The sequence below is a fragment of the Hyla sarda genome, chromosome 7 (assembly GCF_029499605.1).
Source record: "Hyla sarda isolate aHylSar1 chromosome 7, aHylSar1.hap1, whole genome shotgun sequence".
NCBI classification, from domain to species: domain Eukaryota; kingdom Metazoa; phylum Chordata; class Amphibia; order Anura; family Hylidae; genus Hyla; species Hyla sarda.
Window position 1 is genome coordinate 24,330,636 of NC_079195.1, and position 21,990 is coordinate 24,352,625.

A 21,990-nucleotide genomic window follows, 5' to 3' on the forward strand; every position below is an offset into this window, starting at 1 on the left:
TTCAAAATTTTTATCAAATTTGGGGATTTTTCACCAAGAAAGGATGCAAGTTACCACAAAATGTTACCACTATGTTAAAGTAGAATACGTCACGAAAAAACATTCTCGGAATCAGAATGATAACTTAAAGCATTCCAGAGTTATTAATGTTTACAGTGACAGTGGTCAGATGTTCAAAAAATGGCCGGGTCCTAAGGTGTAAAATGGCTGGGTCCATAAGGGGTTAACATAAACAGCTGTATCTTTTGATCGAGCTCTCAGTCAGCGGCCGGTGCTTGTAGAGGGGAATAAGCCTGCGCCCTCCTGCCTGTTTATTTTTCTTTTAGTTTAAAGGGGTACTCCACTGCCCCACCCCCCTCGTGATGTCACGCCACGGCCCCTCAATGCAAGTCTATGGGAGTGGGCGTGGTGTGATATCATGAGGGGCGTGGCCATGACATCACGGCACCCGCAGCCCGCACCCAGTTTGGAAAAAAAAATGTTCTGCACACTGGGGCAGTGGAGTACCCCTTTAAGTCACGGCCTTTGATAGTTTGGGTTTAGTCTCCCAGCAGATGCAAGGAGGACATGGTCCATGGACAGTTGGCATATGAGAGTTTTTAATAAATATTGTATAAAAATATTATATATATTTATGTTTTGTATTATTATTGCCAACTGTTGTATTCATATTTATAACCTTATTTTCCCACATTTCTTGTTGTCTATGTTTTTATTTATCTTTGGGAGGGGTGGGGGCCTAGACAAGCCCCGGCCTACCCTGTGGCTCATCCTCTGGTGCCCGTGTTGTTGGTCGCTCACCATTCTCTTTCTCCCGGGGGAAAAGCCAGGGCACTTCTTTTAGTTACTGTCCTGGCGGCTGACAACCAGTTGGGCTCAGAGCGTCTGGCTTTAAGTACCAGGCTGCCATTAATGCACTATTGGTTCTGCACAATAACCTTTGGGCTTCATAGAGGACACTGCTGACTCAGTATATAGCCTCTGCTTCACTACAGAGACAATGGCTGAGGCCCATTATCTCTAGAGCTACTATAGCTGCCTCAATCTTTAAAGACCTCACCCCTTATCAACTGCTGTATGCTCCAGAGGAAGTTTTGTAGTTCTTTCCTGTCTGACCACAGTGCACTCTGCTGACACCTCTGTCCATGTCAGGAACTGTCCAGAGCAGGAGAGGTTTTCTATGAGGATTTGCTCCTGCTCTGGACAGTTCCTGACATGGACAGAGGTGCAGCGAGAGAGCCCTGTGGTTAGACAGAAAAGATAATCAAAAAGAAAAGCACTTCCTGTGGAGCATACAGCAGCTCATAAGTACTGGAAGGATTTATTTGTTTATTTTGTAAAAAAAATTATTAAAGATTTTTTAATAGAAGTAATTTACAAATCTGTTTAACTTTCTGGCACCAGTTTATTTTTGAAAAAAATTTCCACTGGAGTACCCCTTTAAGGAGTGAGGAAACTGCTTTACCTATATGAGTCCACCAGAGGTCATAGTTGCACAACCTTTGAGGCATTACAGCAGTGGATCCTACATCTTACTACTAGCATCAGATACAGCACTTTGCCAGGGGCACAAGGAGCACTAGGTAACGCCTATGATTCTGCCCTTGGGATTTTACTCCCCAGGTCCATTATCTTGCACTTTACCATCCACATTAACCCCTTGGGGACGGATGGTTTTTCAGTTTTTGCACTTTCGTTTTTTCCTCCTTACCTTTTAAAAATCATAACCCTGTAGGTCCATACGATTAAAATGATACCCTACTTATATAGGTTTGATTTTGTCGCACTTCTGGAAAAAATAATAACTACATGCAGGAAAATGTATACATTTAAAATTGTCATCTTCTGACCCCTATAACTTTTTATTTTTCCGCGTATGGGTCGGTATGAGGACTCATTTTTTGTGCTGTGATCTGAAGTTTTTAGCGGTTCCATTTTTGTATTGATTAGAATTTTTGATCACTTTTTATTAATTTTTTCATGATATAAAAAAGTGACCAAAAATACACTATTATGGACTTTGGAATTTTTTTTGCGCGTACGCCATTGACCGTGCGGTTTAATTAACAATATATTTTTATAATTCGGACAATTCTACACACGGCGATACCACATATATTTTTTTGGGAATGTTATAGCCCCCATAGGGGGCTATAGCACTGCACACACTGACCTTTTACATTGATCAATGGTTTCTCATAGGAAACCATAGATCAATGATTCTGCCACTTCACTGCTCATGCCTGGATCTCAGGCACTGAGCAGTCATTCGGCGATCGGACACCAGGAGGCAAGGTAAGGGACCCTCCTGCTGTCCTACCGCTGTTCGGGATGCCACGATTTCGTGGAGGCGATCCCGAACAGCCCCCTGATCTAACCGGCATTAATGTACTTTCACTTTAGACATGGTGTTCAACTTTGAACGCCATGTCTAAAGGGTTAATAGTGCGCGGCCCTGCGCCATGGGTCCCGGCAGTTGCTCCGTGTGGCCCCGCGTTATAGAAAGGGAGTGGGCAAGAGGGCGTACAGGTACGCCCTCCATCCCCAACAGGTTAAATTCAGTGTCCATGAGTTCTGACCCTTCTTCAAGTTTAACTAAATACTTTTCCAGCAAATAGTCCAATATCGAACCATCGAGACCTTCTGTAATATCACTGATAAAGATATTAGACAAAATTGGTCCCAGTACAGACCCCTGAGGTCCGCACTGGTAATAAGACCTTGCTCTAAATATTCTCTATTGACTACAACCCTCTGTTATCTGTCCCTCAGCCACTGGCAAATCCAGCACCCTTCCTAAATACTAAAGGTAGGCGGCAGGGATGCCCACTGTTGTCTGTTTTTTTTTTTTTTTTTGCATCAGTGATGGAACCATGAGACATACAGAGACTATACGGCTGGAACCTGAAAATACATGGTATAGAAATAGGGCTATACGCAGATAACGTCATCATAGTGGTCCGGCATCCCTCATTGTTATCTTGGAGACCCCTCAAGGTGTTGGTAAGTTATCATATTATACAGTCAGGAATAGTGTTGCTCGCGAATATTCGCAATGAGAATTTTATTCGCGAATATCGCATATTCGCGAATTCGCGAATATTCGCAAATATAGCACTATATATTCGTAATTACGAATATTGTTTTTTTTTGTTTTTTTTTCACATCACAGTGATCATCCCCCTCTGCTTCCAGCTTGTGTGGTCTAGAGAAGGCTCTAATACTACTGTGTGAGACTGGTGTGCGAAACTTCGCATATAAGAAAATTTGCATATGCTAATTTTCGCATATGCGAATTGTCACTTATGTTAACTTTGTATATGCAAATGTTCGCATATGTTAATTTTCGCATACGAGAATTTTCGCATATACGAAAATAAAATGAGAATATTCGCGAATATATGACGAATATTGGCGAATATATGACGAATATTCGTCCATATATTCGCGAATATTCGCGAATTCGAATATGGCCTATGCCGCTCAACACTAGTCAGGAATACTAAATCACAAGTTCTACTGATTCATTTATATACCGTAACTTGCAGTTGAAATGTTAGTTCTAGTTATTCATTCATTTAACAACTGTGCTGGTTCCTTTGGCTGTTGTTTTTATGTTTATTTCTTTCTTGTTATACTATGCTTTATTTATTTTTTTATACCTACCAATTTTTAATAAGTCCTGCTCCAGGTCTTGATATGTGAATTTTCTTTTTTTAAATCAACCAGTGACAGAAAGTTAAAGGAAATCTGTCATCAGTATCACCCGCACTAACCCGTCATACAGGCTTGTAGTGTGGTAGATACTGATCAAAATGATACTTACAGCTAGAGATGAGCGAACTTACAGTAAATTCGATTCGTCACAAACTTCTCGGCTCGGCAGTTGATGACTTATCCTGCATAAATGAGTTCACCTTTCAGGTGCTCCGGTGGGCTGGAAAAGGTGGATACAGTCCTAGGAGACTCTTTCCTAGGACTGTATCCACCTTTTCCAGCCCACCGGAGCACCGGAAAGCTGAACTAATTTATGCAGGATAAGTCATCAACTGCCGAGCCGAGAAGTTTGTGGCAAATCAATTTTACTGTAAGTTCGCTCATCTCTACTTACAGCATCTGGAACTGTCAACATTGACAATAGCTTAAGGTGAAAATGCATATTTAAAAATAAATAAATGAATGGTCACAGTCTCAGTTACAGTCTGCTGATGAATGAATTATGTTAATTTCTCCTCCACCCTTGATGAACCCATTTGAAAAATATGGGAGAAACACGTTGGATTTTGGAGCATGAGAATATGTTCATTTGTGGTCTCATCAGTGTTACTACATTTTGATTGGGACCCTATATCTATCCTTTCCCCTATCCACACTTATGGCTAGGGAGGTTTAGGGTTAGAATAGGCAGGGTTACTTCTCGGTAGAATACTCACCTGTACCCTATTCCCTTCCTTTTCAGTGTTTAATGCACACTGCACACCTATCGCCTGATTGCCATATATGTTTGTGCTGAGGTGATTTCACTGTATATATTAAAAAGCACATTCCTTGTATTTGTATGGGTGAAACTGATGACAGATTTCCTTTAAACAGATTTGTAAATTACTTCTATTTAAAAATCTTAACCCTCCCAGTACTTATCAGCTGCTGTATGCTCCAGAGGAAGTTCTTTTCTTTTTTAATTTATTTTCTGTCTGACCACAGTGCTCTCTGCTGACACCTCTGTCCATGTCAGGAACTGTCCAGAGTAGAAGCAAATCCCCACAGAAAACCTCTCCTGCTCTGGACAGTTTCTGATATGGTCAGAGGTGTCAGCAGAGAGCACTGTGGTCATACAAAAAATAAATTATATTGGGGAGTATACAGCAGCTGATAAGTACTGGAAGGAGTACGATTTAATAGAAGTAACTTTCTGTCACCAGTTGATAAAAAAAAAAAAAAAAATTCTACTAGAGTACCCTTTTAAGGGGTTAAAGATATCCTGTGTGAAATGATTCCCAAATAGAAAGTATTAGTACCTCAGATCGGCACCGTAGGTTTTTAGGGAAGAAAAAAATATCCCTGAATTGGAATGTGAAATATTAGTGGATACCAAAAAAAATTCCAAATGTCAAATTTGCAGATTTTTGGTCATATCCCATCCCAGAAAAAATTTAATAAAAAGTGATCAAAAAGAAACATGTAATCGTTAAAAACTACAGCAAAAAGTACCGTATTTTTCGTCCTATAGGACGCACCAGCATATAAGACGCACCCAATTTATAGGTGCAAAATCTAAAAAAAATTAAGATTTTGAACCCAATAGTGGTCTTCAACCTGCGGACCTCCAGATGTTGCAAAACTACAACTCCCAGCATGCCCGGACAGCCGTTGGCTGTCCGGGCATGCTGGGAGTTGTAGTTTTGCAACATCTGGAGGTCCGCAGATTGAAGACCACTGCATAGGAGGTAATACTCACGTGTCCCCGCCGCTCCGGACCCGTCACCGCTGCCCTGGATGTCGTTCCATCGCTGTCGCCGTGTCCCCATCGCTCCGGAACGTCTCTGCTGCCGGTCGGGTATCCTCGCTCTCCGTCGCCGCCATCACGTCGTTACGCACGCCGATGCACGTACGCGACGACCTGATGACGAGGAAGGAAAGCGCCGGCCATACAGGGGATCCCTGAACGGAGAAGACACCGAGGAGGCAGGTAAGGTCCCCCCCGGTGTCCTGTAAACACTAACCCGGCTATTCAGTCGTGCTGCTCGGGACCACCGCGGTGAAATCGCAGCGGTCCCGAACAGCCCGACTGAACAGCCGGGTTAGTGTCACTTTCCCTTCAGACGCGGCGGTCAGCTTTGATCGCCGTGTCTGAAGAGTTAATACAGGGCATCACCGCGATCGGTGATGTCCTGTATTAGCCGCGGGTCCCGGCCGTTGATGGCCGCAGGGACCGCCGCGATAGGGTGTATTCGCCGTATAAGACGCACTGACTTTTTCCCCCCAGTTTTGGGGAAGAAAAAGTGCGTCTTATACGGCGAAAAATACGGTAAATCCAAACACAGCTCTGTAGTTGAAAAATAAAAAGTTCGAGTGGTCAAAACACGGCAATAAAGAGAGTTTTCATTTTTTTTCAATTTTTCAATTTTTATTTTTTTTTTAACCATAAAACTAAACATAAATGATCTAAGTTTGTCATAGTTGGAAACGTATTGAGCCATAGAATAGAGTCAACATGTCAGTTTTATTGTCTTGCGAACTCTATGTATTGCTTGACAAAATTGCCCAATTCCATATTTTTTTTCCATTTTACCACTGTGTCCCTAGGATTGATGTGATGTGGTGGTAAGCTGCTTGCGCAGACGGCGGAGACGGCACACGGTGGGACAGACGCAGGAGACAGGGAACCGGATTGCACAGGAGACGTGCAGCCTGTTGGGACACAACAACCTAGGTGCCCAGCAAAAATGAAAGAAGCGATCTGATTGGTTGCTATGGGCAACTGCACCGCTCTTCCTCTACATAGGCTTTGATAAATCTCCCCCATTGATTTATCAAGGCCTGTGTAGAGGAAGAGCGGTGCAGTTGCCCATAGCAACCAATCAGATCACTCAGATTTTTCAAAAAAGGCCTCTAAAAAAAATGAAAGCAGCTATTTGATTGGTTGCTATAGGTAACAGCACTGCTCTCCCTCTACACAGGTTTTGATAAATCTTCCTTAGTGTGCTCCATTGTGAGACCCAGGAGAAGCAGCCATCTTGCTTAGTGGCTAGGGCGGGGTAAGGCTAGAACCTCCCAAACAACATTTCAAGTCGGAGACTAGAAGTGATGCAAATAATAGAAGAGCTATCACTTATGAGAGACTCTGTTCTATATACCTGTCCTCTAACACACTAGGAGTCAGTGGTGTCTACACTAAACGTTCTTCCTCATATCAACCAATGTGAGCGGCCATAGCTCATTACTGCAGTCCCCTGCTGCCATCTGGTGGACATTGGTGCTAGTCCTCTATATAATGTGATGTCCCAGTACAGGATATAGTCTCGTACAGTACTTAGGCCCTGTCAAGTTGAGTCCCCTCTGTGTCCTAGGGACTCTCCTGCAGTGTCTCCCCCATAGTCATATATATATTATGTATAGTGTTTTATGGTGTGTTATGTATAAAGGACCTTTGAGTTAGTCACATGATAATGTGTTCACCTGATGTGTTTGTTACCCAAAGAGCACCAGCTAACCAGGTGACCTGCAGCTTGACCTATGGGCTTCTGGCTCAGCCACCCCCCCCCCCCTTTATAAGAGGGGCAGCCATTACAATCTCTCTCTCTCTTAGATCCTGATATACAGTAAAGACCAGACGTCTCAGAGCCAGTGTCCAGCACATCTGGAGGCCTCAAGCCTAACCTACAGCCACATGTCAGTAAGTCAAGTCATCTCTGTCTGCTGTCACTACCTACAGTCAAGTCTATTATAGTCAGCGTGGCTGTCCTAAAGTCTGTCAAAGTCACTACAAGTCCCAGCAAGCTGCAAGGTCCTTCTGGGTTACTGGCCAGCTCTCTGGGGGTCCTGGCCTAGCTGTAAAGACTATTACCATCTGTCTACCTCAGTAAAGCTCCCGTTAACCCTAACCTGGTCTTGGACTATTATTGCCCTGCCTAACCTTTGGGTGGTTACTTAGGAAAACCACGCCCTGGCGTCACAAACATTTAGGGGTTAATACCATCTGCCCCATACATCTCACCTTCACACCCCGTGGCTCACCACATAAACCTCTCTTGTGTGGCACCACCTTGTGGACATTGTACTTTGCCACCTATGACTATTGACCACAACCTTTACCTTGTCTACACAACTCTTACTACATAGTCTACTCTCATTCCAGCTTCCAGATGCATAGTACCGGTCCGGAGAGAAGGAATTTTGGAAGAGTGACCAGGGACATCGTTCAGGAATATATGTCCTGTGAGGCCTAATTAGCTTCAAACTCTCCCCAGGCTACATCCTTCCCATGTCTTCGCATAACCTAAAGGGACATTTCTTTCTATAGACCATTCTCACTACGACTTATTCATGACTGGGGATTATTATAGCTGCCATGTCCCCACCAACCACCACCACCACCACCACATCTTTACGCCTTTCTTCCCCTCCCCACAAGGAAAAGACTGAAATGAGGTGTTGGTGCAAAAAGGCCGCAGCAGCACAATATATTAACAAACCAATAAAAAAATTGTAACAATAATAATTTGTATGAACATCGAGGACATGTATCATCCTTTACACCAATATTGATACATGTCCCCCATCATCCGTAAATCAAAACAAACAACTTTCCTGAGTATCAGTAGAGCAGGAGAAGAACCTGAAGGCACCGTTTTACGAACCTAGGCCCTATTCGCTGGACGTAGCTCACCTGACCCAGGTGCACCATTTTTAAAGCCCAAAACCCTCCCTGGGGCCCATGACCACAGAGATTTCATCACCGGGCTGGGAACCGCCCCCAGCCCACCTCCACACTCTATTCCAAAAAAACGCCATGTTGTCCCCTGGTGCCTCCAGATCCCTCTCCTGACCCCGCTGCTGCAACAGACAAAGCGATAACAAACAGGGCGGGCGAGTATTGCCAGCTGGCCATGCACCAAATGGAGTCCCTACCCTCGGCCTTATAAACCCTACCTGACTCCTCCCAGCACCTGACCTAACCTCCCCACCTTCACCCTTTCCCATACCCGCATAATCCCCCTGGCATGTGCCCCTCCGGTCCTATTCTATCTCCTTCAGGGCTTCCTTTAAAGCGCAACTGTCATCATATTTGGATCCCCCAGACCACTATAATGATGTTCCAGATGATTATAAGGTGACTGCAGCCATTTACCTTTATTGCTCTTTGTTTGTTTATTCTTAATAATAAAAACCTTTTATCCAAAAGTCAGGCACAGTCGGATAAGCGCGGCTTGGGATTTGCCAAGCACCGCCGCCGCCACGCCTATCCTGCCTTCCAGCGCTGGGACCACTTTGTCTTACTACACAGTGCATCCACAGCGCATGCGCCCGCCCCTCCCATAGACTTGCATTGAGGGGGTGTTACCGTGACATAACAAGGGGCTTGGCCAACCCCCGCAGCACGAAAACAACCTTCGGCTATGGTCAGTGGAGTACCCCTTTAAGACCTTTCCTTCCCCCTTTTAGATTGTGAGGGTTTAATTTAGGGTGCCTCCTCCCTTGGGGCAATAAATTATTTCTATTTACAAATCTTTATCCTTCCAGTACTCATCAGCAGCTGTATGATCCACAGGAAGTTCTTTTCTTTTTGAATTTCTTTTCTGTCTGACCACAGTACCACGGCCGGACTAGCCTACCGGGATACCGGGAAAATTCCTGGTAAGCCGGCTGCCCTGTGGGCTGACAGTGTCTGAAGGACAGGCTGCCTGAAAACCGACAAGTCACTGGGTCAGCCTGTCAGGAGTGTCAGGACCTGTGTGCACCCAGCTGCAGCATCACACACAGGTGACACTCGGACGGACACTCCTGACAGGCTGACGCAGTGAGCGGAGGTCCGGAGGCTACAGAGTCTGTACTTGGAGCTGTACAGACAGGAACCTCACCTCTACTCTCTGCCTCCTCACTGCTCCTGGCCCCTCCTCAGCACACAGTGAATTGAGCTGCTCGGGGGAAGATCTGCAGCCCCGGGTGAGAGGAAAGGGGAACCTAATGTGTGAGGGAGGGGGATGGGAATGCTGTTATGGGGCAGGGGGGGGGGAGTGACTAGTAAGGGGGAGACCTGTTATGGGAGGGGGGGAGGGTTGCTGGAGAAGGGAGACCTGTGACGGGGGCAGGGGGTTTCTGCAAAGAGGGAACCTGTGATGTGGGTGGGGGATTGTTGGAGAGGGGAGACCTGTGATGTTTGTTTGTGGGGGGGGGATGAGTTGCTGGAGAGGGGGGACCTGTTATGTGGAGGCTGGAGAGGGGGGGTCCTGTGAAGTGGGGGAGGGGTGTGTTGGTGGAGAGGGGGGACCTGTTATGTGGAGGCTGGAGAGGGGGGGTCCTGTGATGTGGGTGGGTGTGTGTGTTGGTGGAGAGGGGGGACCTGTTATGTGGAGGCTGGAGAGGGGGGGTCCTGTGAAGTGGGGGAGGGGTGTGTTGGTGTAGAGGGGGGACCTGTTATGTGGAGGCTGGAGAGGGGGGGGTCCTGTGATGTGGGGGAGGGGTGTGTTGGTGGAGAGGGGGGACCAGTTATGTGGAGGCTGGAGAGGGGGGGGTCCTGTGATGTGGGGGAGGGGTGTGTTGGTGGAGAGGGGGGACCTGTTATGTGGAGGCTGGAGAGGGGGGGTCCTGTGAAGTGGGGGAGGGGTGTGTTGGTGGAGAGGGGGGACCTGTTATGTGGAGGCTGGAGAGGGGGGGTCCTGTGAAGTGGGGTGGGTGCTGGTGGAGAGGGGGGACCTGTTATGTGGAGACTGCAGAGGGGGGTCCTGTGAAGTGGGGGAGGGGTGTGCTGGTGGAAAGGGGGGACTTGTTATGTGGAGGGTGGAGAGGGAGAACCTGGTATGTGGGGTGGGTTCTGGGGAGAGAAGACCTGCTTTATAGTATTTTGTAAAGGAGGGGCATTTTGGTTCTTTTTTTTTTTTTTTTTTGCAATTTAAGTTGTTTATTATTTTTATTTCACTATTTTTTATATTAAACTACAGTTAAAGGACAAATCTCCTGCGATCTCTTGTATGGAGCCTCTGTGCTGTAGCGGAAACAGAGGTCGCCGCGCCCTCTCCATATAGTTCTATGGGAGAGCCGTTCGGCAATCTTTGCCTCTCCCATAGAGATTTATGAAGGGGGATATGTTTTTAAACATGAGACTTGTCCTTTAAGGGGAACCGGCTATGAGTTTCATGCTGCCCAAACAGCAGCATCATAAAACAGTACACTATGAATTACACTGAGACGCTCGGTCATTCAGAGGAATCTTAGTTTGAAAATGCCCCTGGAACCCCAATAATTAGTCCTCGGGGAGGGTCCAAGCTGGGCGGGTGACACATCTCTCCCTATATCAATGGTTTCCAAACTGTGGCTCTCCAGCTGTTGCTAAACTAAAACTCCCAGTAAAACTACAACTCCCAGCATGCCCAGACTGTAGTTGGAACAGCTAGCAGTCCACAGTTTGGAGACCTAGGGGGGAGATTTATCAAAACCTGTGCAGAGAAAAAGTTGCCCATAGCGACCAATCAGGTCACTCCTTTCATTTTTAACAAGGACTCTGCAAAAGGAAAGAAGCGATCTGATTGGTTGCTATGGGCAACTGGGCAACTTTTCCTCTGAACAGGTTTTGATATATCTCCCCCCTAGTCCCTATACAGTCCTGCAATATAAGTCATGGGAAGCACTCCCTGTGCAAATCAAATGCCAGGCTGCCCCGTCTCTTCCCTGTCTCTTCCCTGTCTCTTCCCTGTCTCTTCCCTGTCTCTTCCCTGTCTCTTCCCTGTCTCTTCCCTGCAGCCGGCAGCTGTCACAGTGACGCAATGCTGTGGAGCTGGTATGCACATTCTTCCAGGGCTGTTTTTTAGCCCCAGTCTGGCCCTGCACAGCGCTCTCTGCTGACACCTCTGTCCATTTTAGGAACTGTCCAGAGCAGGATAAGTTTGCTATGGGGATTTTATCCTGCTCTGGACAGTTCCTAAAATGGACAGAGGTGTCAGCAGAGAGCACTGTGGTCAGACAGAAAAGAAATTCAAAAATAAAAGAACTTCCTGAGGAGCATACAGCAGCTGATAAGTACTGGAAGGATTAAGATTTTTAAATAGAAGTAATTTGCAAATCTGTTTAACTTTTTGGCACCAGTTGATTAAAAAAAATGTTTTCCAGTGGAGTACCCCTTTAAGGCTTCTTTCACACTACTGTCATATGAGCATACAGTAGCTGATAAGTACTGGAAGGATTAAGATTTATAAATAGAAGTCCTGCCCCTCCTGCTGCTATGTTTTTGCAGAGAATATGTAGTTCCCTATTTCTACCATTAGGTGGCGCTTTATCTCATGGTATAAATAGAGCGAATGATACCAGGGAGACAGAATAACGAGGACGCGCCTCAGTGTAATCTATGGCGCTGAGTTATTATTTTCGTCCCTGAACGTTGCCAAAACCAGTGAGTGGGCGGAGTCAGCGGATAGCGTTCTCGGAGCGTTTAATGACTGTTTTAGTAAATAAAAACAAAATATTTTTGCCCGGACCTTCTAGGTGAGTATAAATAAACTATATATGAATTTAGAGATATAAAATAAGCTATAGGTGAATATAAACTATATGGAAATGAATGAATATAAAATGAATAGCTGGATCGTGCTTCAATAATAATGCAATTATTTATTAAAATGTCGCAATGTAAAAGGTTACTCCTCACGGGGCCCGTGTGTGGGGAACACATAAAAAAATGCAGGCAATCAATTAATACTAAGTATATATAGAATAATAAGCATAAAATTGTACCGCTGGCATAAATGTATGTGTGGTGGCCACGGGTGAGGTCCGCAGCCACCGCTACGCTGGGGTTAGCTACTTGGTTCTTGGGGGGGTTATGAACCCAGGGTCGGATGGTATTAACCCTTAATATCACGTGACGCCACTGTAGTCTTGGTATCTCCCGGGGTACTACAGGTCCGGGGAACTCCGTCTCCCCACAGGCTAGCAAGGAAATAATGGACTCCACACTAGGTTGCAGTTTAACGGAGGCTTTACTAACTTGAAGATAGGTGGTACAACCTCCGCAGCGCTCAACCAAAGTCTCCCAAAGGGTTAACAGACAGTCTCTAGAGGACCACACGGCTTGCAGTGCCTGGACTTTATATTGCATATATGCTTGGCTCTTACGGCCGGACTAGGAGTTTTAGGGTACGTTCACACTATGGAATTGCAGCGGAATTTCCGGGCGGAATTCCACAGGCGCAATTCCGCGGAGTGAACTTTAACATTGGTGTGAGCCGTTCACACTGCGGGATTTCAACGGCGGACACGCCGCTGAAAGTGTTCCGCGCAAAGAAAGAACATGTTCATTCTTTGTGCGGAATCCGCGAGTGGACCATAGCCATCAATGGTGACGGGTCAGTGGCCCGCGGCCCTAGCGCCGAAGCATGCTCGGTGGCGGCCGCCAGGCAGAATCTCCGCTCGCGGAATTCAGCCGCGAGAATTCCGTAGTGTGAACGCACCCTTAGGTCTGCGCTATATTAGGCTTGAGATTAAAGTCACTCACTGAAGTGTCGGTAGATTTGTGGCTTTCCGCCGGAAGATATTGAATTGTCCTTTAGGAATTCTCTGATCAAGGCTGAAGTAAAGGCTGGATATTTCTCCACTCTGTACTCTGAACTGAAATGAGTTGCTGTTTCTTCACTCTGACCTCCTGCACTACTCTCCACTCAGCTTCTCTCTACACCTGAACTCCACCTCTGAACTCCACCTCTGAACTCCACCTCTGAACTCCGGAACTCCTCTACACAGGAAATGCCACCCCTTATAAGGGAAGGCTAAACTAAAGCCCATTGGCCAGGCAGCTGTGGATCATAGAGTTGTCTGTACCCCCTTTAGGATTTACAATAAAGTTACATACAAGTAATAACATAATATAATACCTTACACAAAAGTTCAGTCTAGCCCTCAGTCCTCCACTCTCACATACCCTGACTAAGCATGAGGTTACTAGGTAACATACTTAAAGCTACAGAAACCTAATAACAGACTATTAAGTTATAACAGTGCAAATACACATTAGAAATGGTTGAGTCCCTGCAGGGGAGCCCCCAGGACACTAGAGGTCTCAGTCTGACAGGGCCTAAAATACCTTGACACAATGTACCTGTACTGGGACACCACATATGGCTTGTGGTGTACAACGAGCAAATGCCTATTTGTAAAACAAGCAGATACTTATTGCACAGAACGAGCAGTAGGAAGAGCCTCTGTGCGGCGGTCCGAGATGGTATTGGAGAAATAGCCAAGCAGAGTCCTATTATAAAGCGGTGGTGGTCACCTCGGACTGATGGCGCTGGCAGGCGCTGATGTACACAAGATGCCGGGAGACGGTTGGCGCTGGCAGGCGCTGGAGATGAAAGAATCCTCACCGCTGGGCTTCAATGCTGGCTGGATGGAACCGGAGACCGCACGCCGAATACGAGGAGCTCACCACGCGTTACCGGCGTGTGACGTCAGCAGATGTTGGAGCTGGGAACTCTGCACCAGAGTTGGACTTGTAATAGCTGGACCGGACAGGTGCTGGACTGGATACACTGTAGTTTAACAGTTCACAAAAGGTAACTGGCCGTCAATAGTGGACACAGTTCATAAATAGCGTTTGTGCCAGTGGCTATGTATACAGGACTAGACGCGTTTCAGGGTTATGTAATGTAACCCTTTCCTCAGTAGTCAAGACTACCGAGGAAAGGGTTACGGCATCTTGTGTACATCAGCGCCTGCCAGCGCCATCAGTCCGAGGTGACCACCACCGCTTTATAATAGGACTCTGCTTGGCTATTTCTCCAATACCATCTCGGACCGCCGCACAGAGGACTTGGTGCTTTAAACCATCCAGGCACTGTTACAAAGTCGTTACAAATAGAGTCGTTACAAATAGGACCGGTAACACCATTTTCAAATTGCTACCAACTGTCTAGTAATATAAAAAGGAACATTCTAATGTGGGAACTAACCTATTAGGCCAGTGGTCCCCAAACTGTGGCCCTCCAGATGTTGCAAAACTACAACTCCCAGCATGCCTGGACAGCCAACGGCTGTCCAGGCATGCTGGGATTTGTAGTTTTGCAACATCTGGAGGGCTACAGTTTGGGGACCACTGTATTATGCTCTTCCTACTGCTCGTTCTGTGCAATAAAGTTTTACAAATTTGCTCGTTGTACACAACAAGCCATACATTTATGCCAGCGGTACAATTTTATGCTTATTATTCTATGTATACTTAGTATTAAAGGGGTATTCCAGGAAAATACATTTTTATATATATATATATATATATATATATATATATATATATATATGAACTGGCTCCAGAAAGTTAAACAGATTAGTAAATTACTTCTATTAAAAAATCTTAATCCTTTCAGTACTTATGAGCTTCTGAAGTTAAGGTTGTTTTTTTCTGTCTAAGTGCTCTCTGATGACACCTGTCTCGGGAACCGCCCAGTTTAGAAGAGGTTTGCTATGGAGATTTGCTTCTAAACTGGGCGGTTCCCGAGACACGTGTCATCAGAGAGGACTTAGACAGAAAAGAACAACCTTAACTTCAGAAGCTCATAAGTACTGAAAGGATTAAGATTTTTCAATAGAAGTAATTTAATTGATTGCCTGCATTTTTTTTGTTTTAAGTAAATAGCCATATTTGATGATGGTGACCGGAGTGTTGTGTGTACATCGCTTATTACTTCACCGCGTGCAGATCATCACGTACAGGGTCATGTGACCAGTCATAATAACATCACAATATAGAAAAGCTAAAGGCGGAGATATTTATACAATAGAATAGAAAACGTTCTTTAATTCGGCATCTAATAGAAAAATCTGCAGGTCAACCAAACAACGACAACAATTAATAAAAAAAAAAAAAAAAAAAAAGTCTGGCAACCGAGATGTATAAATCCGGGATACTGACATCTTCAAGGGGATTTATACTGTGTAAAACAGTGTTTCCCAACTAGTGTGTCTCCAGCTGTTGCAAAACTACAACTCCCAACGTGCCCGGACAGCCGTAGACTGTCCGGACATGCTGGGAGTTGTAGTTTTGCAATGGCTGGAGGCACCCTGGTAGGAAAACACTGCCATGAAGTCCCATCCTTTTCACTGGATCCTTTTGTGATGTTTTAAGCCCAGCTAGGAATTCTTACAAAACCAGAAACACCCACTTTGCAGAAGCCGTACCTCTTCGAATTTGGTATTGAACTATTTGTGATTCATTTTGGACGATTGATGATAATGATGAAGATGATGTCCTGATAAACTGAGGAAGGGAAAATCCCCAAAACGCGCTATGATTAGGTCACAATTGCTGTAATAAATAGTTCTCAGATACAAGCAACCTGTTTGCTTGTATCTGAGCATTAACACTATGGCCCTCATTTACTATTGCAAACCCGACATGTTTTGTCGGGTTGTGCGCCAGATTCTGTCGCATTGCGCCAGAAATTCTGTCTGCGCCAGAGTTTGCGCAAGAATTTGCACCAGAATTGAAAAAAACCCTACTAACTCTCCATTTTGCTAAGAAAACCTGAAAAAGGGGCGTGACCGCCGATAAAAGGGGGCGTGGTCTCCGAAATGGGGCATGTTACCCGACATTTTCACAAAAACTCAACATATTTACTAAGGTTTCCACTTAAAATGTGGTGGATTTGAGCTGAGGGAAACCCGACAGATCAGAGCGTGCGTAAAGAAAGAAAAGCGTAGGGAAAGTGGAAAATGTAGGGAAACCTTAGTAAATACCGTGGAAAATAAATTGTAGGGAATTAAAACCCACAAAGAAACCTACACAACACTCTTAGTAAATAAGGGCCTATGTCTGGGAGTCCTATATGGGTGGATAGTGGGGATAGTATGTTATGGGGATGTTATTTTACCTTATATGGTAAGCGATTCGTTTGTTGTATCTTAGTTGCCCCATTCCTTGTACGGTACACCCTATGTTGTTTACCATTCTTTTTTCAGTTTAGTTTAGAATAATTCATTCCTATGGGACACCTGTCTAAGGCAGCAGTCAGTCCTTATCAGAAGGTAAGCAGCAATGTTTATTGTATCTCAGCAAATTCCAAAGTCCAAAATAGCGTATTTTTGGTCACTTTTTATATAATAAAAAATTGAATAAATAGTGATCAAAAAGTCCGATCCATGCAAAAATGGTACCGATAAAAACATCATAAAATGGCGCAAAAATAAGTCCTCATACCGGCCCGTATGCAGAAAAATAAAAAAGTTATCGGGGTCAGAAGATGACAATTTTAAACGTATACATTTTCCTGCATGTAGTTATGATTTTTTCCAGAAGTACGACAAAGTCAAACCTATATAAGTAGGGTATAATTTTAACCCTATGGACCTACAGAATAAAGATAACGTGTCATTTATACCGAAACTGCGTAGAAACGGAAGCCCCCAAAAATTACAAAATTAAATTTTTTCTTCAATTTGGTTGCACAATGATTTTTTTTCCGTCTCGCCATAGAATTTTTGGTAAAATGACTAATGTCACTGCAAAGTAGAATTAGTGGCGTAAAATGCTCTGCGGGCGCACAACAAGGCTCAGGAGTGAGAGCGACTATGTACATTTGAGGCCTAAATTGGTGATTTGCACAGGGGTGGCTGATTTTACAGCGGTTCTGACATAAACGCAAAAATATAAATACTCACATGTGACCCCATTTTGGAAACTACACCCCTCACAGAATTTAATAAGGGGTGCAGTGAGTATTTACACCCCACTGGCGTTTGACAGATCTTTGGAACAGTGGGCTGTGCAAATGAAAAATTACATTTTTCATTTTCACGGACCACTGTTCCAAAAATCTGTCAGACACCTGTAGGGCATAAATGCTCACTGTACCCCATATAACATTCCGTGAGGGGTGTAGGTTCCAAAATGGGGTCACATGTGGGTATTTATATTTTTGCATTTATGTCAGAACCGCTGTAAAATCATCCACCCCTGTGCAAATCACCAATTTAGGCCTCAAATGTACATATTGCGCTCTCACTCCTGAGCCTTGTTGTGCCCCCGCCGAGCATTTTACGCCCACATATGGGGTATTTCTGTACTAGGGAGAAATTGCGTTACAAATTTTGGGGGTCTTTTTTTCCTTTTAACGCTTGTGAAAATAAAAAGTATAGGGCAACACCAGCATGTTAGTGTAAAAAAAAAAAAAAAATTTACACTAACAAGCTGGTGTAGCCCCAACTTTTCCTTTTCATAAGGGGTAAAAGGAGAACAAGCCCCCCAAAATTTGTAGTGCAATTTCTCCCGAGTACGGAAATACCCCATATGTGGCCCTAAACAGTTTCCTTGAAATACGGCAGGGCTCGGAAGTGAGAGAGCACCATGCGCATTTGAGGACTAAATTAGGGATCGCATAGGGGTGGACATAGGGGTATTCTACGCCAGTGATTCCCAAACAGGGTGCCTCCAGCTGTTGCTAAATTCCCAGCATGCCTGGACAGTCAGTGGCTGTCCGGAAATGCTGGGAGTTGTTGTTTTGCAACAGCTGGAGGCTCCGTTTTGGAAACACTGCTATACAATATGGTTTTAATTTTTATTGGGGAGGACAGTGTAAGGGGGTGTTTATGTAGTGTTTTACTCTTTATTATTTGTTAGTGTAGTTTAGTGTAGTGTTTTTAGGGTACAATTGCTGTTACGGAGAGTTTCCCGCTAGGAGTTTGAGCTGCGGCGAAAAATTTGCCGCAGCCCAAACTTGAAGCAGGAAACTTACTGTAAGCCTGCCCGTGTGAATGTACCCTGAACGTTCTGACAGACCGTGCATGCTGGGAGTTGTACTTTTGCAACAGCTGGAGGCACGCTGGTTGGAAAATCTTCAGTTAGGTTCTGTTGACCTAACTCAGTATTTTCTAACCAGTGTGCCTCCAGCTGTTGCAAAACTACAACTCCCAGCATGTACTGATCGCCGACGGGCATGCTGGGAGAAGTAGTTATGCAATAGCTGGAGGTACGCAACTACAACTCACAGCATGCCGAGACAGCTGATTGCTGTTTGGACATGCTGGGATTTGCAGTTTTGCATCTGGAGGGCTACAGTTTTAGAGAACACTGCAAAGTGATCTCCAAACTGTGGTCCTCCAGCTGTTGCAAAACTACAATTCCCAGCATGCCCTGACAGCAAACAGTTGTGTGAGCATGCTAGGAGTTGTAGTTTTGCAAGATCTGGAGGGCTACAATTTAGGGACCACTATATAGTGGTCTCAAACTGTAGCCCTCCAGCTGTTGCAAAACTACATATTCCAGCATTCCCAAACAGCTGTCTGGGCATGGGAGTTGTAGTTTTGCAACATCTGGAGGGCTACAGCTAGAGACCACTGTATAATGGTCTCAAACTGTACCCTCCAGATGTTGCTAAGCAACTCACCGGTTTCCGTCGGATCCAGCCGCACGTCATCGCCGCCCGCCGATCTCCGTCGCCTGCAGCCTCCGTCGCCCGCCCGGATCAGTAAGTGGATTTTCGTCGCCGTCGTTTCCCCATCCTGCCCCGCCTATTGTGGGAGGGCAGGACGGGGAAAACGAAAGTAACCCCCCGCCCGCCCCGATCTGCTATTGGTGGTCGCGTCTAGACCACCAATAGCAGGGATAGGAGGGGTGGCAAACATGACACCTCACTCCTATCGCTTCAGGGGGATCCTGGGTGTCTTAGACACCCGCGATCCCCCTTACATTCTGGGTCACCGGGTCACTATAGACCCGTAATGACCTGGAATCGCGCAAATCGCAAGTGTAAATTCACTTGCGATTTGCCGCGATTGCCGACATGGGGGGGTCTGATGACCCCCCTGGACGTTTGCACGGGATGCCTGCTGAATGATTTCCGCAGGCATCCCGCTCCGATCCCCGCCCGGCGGGGACCGGAACTGCCCATGACGTAACTGTACGTCAGGGGTCCTTAAGACCCAGGGTGTCGGGACGTAACGTTACGTCTTGGGTCCTGAACGGGTTAAAGGGGTTATTCCAGGCAAAAACTTTTTTTTATATATCATCTGGCTCCGGAAAGTTAAACAGATTTGTAAATTACTTTGATTAAAAAATCTTAATCCTTCCAATAGTTATTAGCTTCTGAAGTTGAGTTGCTGTTTTCTGTCTAACTGCTTTCTGATGACTCACGTCCCAGGAGCTGTCCAGCTCCTATGGGGATATTCTCCCATCATGCACAGCTCCCGGGACGTAACATCATCATTGAGCAGTTAGACAGAAAACTTCAGAAGCTAATAACTATTGGAAGGATTAAGATTTTTTAATAGAAGTAATTTACAAATCTGTTTAACTTTCCAGAGCCAGTTGATATATAAAAAAAAGTTTTTGCCTGGAATACCCCTTTAATCATAAGTTTATAATGTTATTTTGAGTTGAATTGTGATGTGAAACATGTAGGAGACTGCTTAATGTTTTACTGATCAGCCAAACCCCTCTTGAACTCTCTTGAATCTATACCCTGAGTAAATACTGCAGGTGCATTTAGGTAATGTTTATTTTTATTTTTTTTTTTTTTTTTGGGGGGGGGGGGGCAGTCACCCCTCAATCATAAGCTTATAATGTTATCCTGTGATGTCTCTCTTATTTCATTTTAAAATGGATCCAAGGTAAATAGCACTTTTTTTTTTAGCAGTTTGAATGCAGGATTTTTTTGCTGTTAAAATGAATAGGTTTATAAAACTACTAGGTTGGCAAATGTTATTTTTTATTGCCCCTGAAGATGCCGCCTTGTGTGGTGAAACATGTTGGGGACTGTTTAATGTTTTTATGATTAGCTAACCCCTCATTCTGAATTCTGCAGGTGCGTTTAGGTCATTTAGGATGTGTTTCGGGGGGGGGGGGGGGGGGGAACAATGTTTTTAAACCGGTGTCTGGACCAGTGTTTTTAAACCAAGGTGCCTCCAGCTGTTGCAAAACTACAACTCCCAGCATGCCCGGACAGCAACAGCTGGAGGCAGCATGGTTGGGAAACACTGGTTTAGCGGAATTGCTCCCATTTATCAGCCAATTCAGGTAATAGGGCAGATGGCTACATCACTTCCTGTTAGGGTGTGGTCACATGTTGCGGATTCGTTGCAGCTTTTCAGCACAGAATTTCCATTCCGAAACTTCACACTGTTGAGTGCGGAGGCTTATAGGCCATTCATGCTCCACCGGGAATTCTGGGAAGAAAGATATTCAAAACAGCTCTTTGGCGCCACCTCTTGTCTTGTGTGTTTTCACATTTGAAGCATTAAAAATAAAAATAAATCATATCAGGAATCATAAGACTAAATATCCAAATGACTTATTTCATTTTTTTCCCCAGAAAAACAAACAAAAATTAAAACAATATAAAACATCCCCCACAATTTGCGTTTCCGGGTAGCAGTTTTTGTGGCTTTCTTTTTAATTTTTAATTTATTTTTTTATAGTGTGTATTCTTTCTTTGCCCTCTTTTCCTAATTTTTCTCTTTGATTTCTCTTTGATTTATTCATCTTGTGACTCAAATATTCCATCCGTCTCTATTTCTGGCATTTTTGTCTGGTGTTTTTTTATTCTTATTATTTTATAATTATTTTTTTTTATTTTTTTTTTTGGGGGGGGGGGGTAAAAAAAAATAAAATAAAATACATAAATGAATGAATAAATAAAATTAAAAAATAAGGTACATAAAAAATGTAAATAAATTATATTAATTAGAGATGAGCGAATCGAATCGGACGAATCCGAATTCGCTACGATTTTCATGGAAAATTCGATTTGTAAAGGATCCGAATATCGCCGCGATTTGATAAAACAAATCGCTTCATTAAACTCCATTTTGTGCAGGCCAGCGGCTACACGTGTGAGGACATGGGGCAAGGAATTCTGGGAAGGTGGGTAGGAGGGATCACCCTGAATCACACGCAGGATGCAGCCTATCAGCAGCCAGCTAGCCCTGTGATGTCACAGCCCTATATATTTGGCAGTCATTACTGAACTTTTAGTTGAGAGAGCAGACACTGTTGGTTACTGATGATCACAATACAGATTTTATTCTTCCAATCCATTCACCTCAAGCCTGCATCACTGGCAGGGACAGTTCAGAATGTGAGAGAGTACTCTTATTGCTGGTGCAACCTTTTTGGGGCGTATTATATGCAAATAAGGGAAATATATATGTACTCAGCAGTTCTACGTTTTTTCTGGTTAAAGCTCATAGGAGCAGTTAGTGTAAAAGCACTAAAACACTTACGCACTAAATTGTTATGCTTATTTCTGGTGCAACCATACTGGGGTGTATTACTATAAAAAAATTGAAAAATATACG

At 44.6% G+C, this 21,990-nt stretch overlaps 1 protein-coding gene across 3 annotated transcripts in view; it reads right to left on the reverse strand.

The window, feature by feature from the left end:
* LOC130281964 (rap1 GTPase-activating protein 1-like) overlaps window positions 1-21,990 on the reverse strand; it is a 147,459-nt gene that overhangs the window by 74,088 nt on the left and 51,381 nt on the right. The window contains exon 1 of one of the 3 annotated variants that reach the window (XM_056529766.1): window positions 6,293-6,310. The exons of the other annotated variants lie outside the window; for them this stretch is intronic. The gene's annotated coding sequence lies outside the window, so the exon portion shown is untranslated. Of the gene's footprint in view, window positions 1-6,292; window positions 6,311-21,990 lie in introns of those variants that run through there. 3 annotated transcript variants of the gene reach the window in all.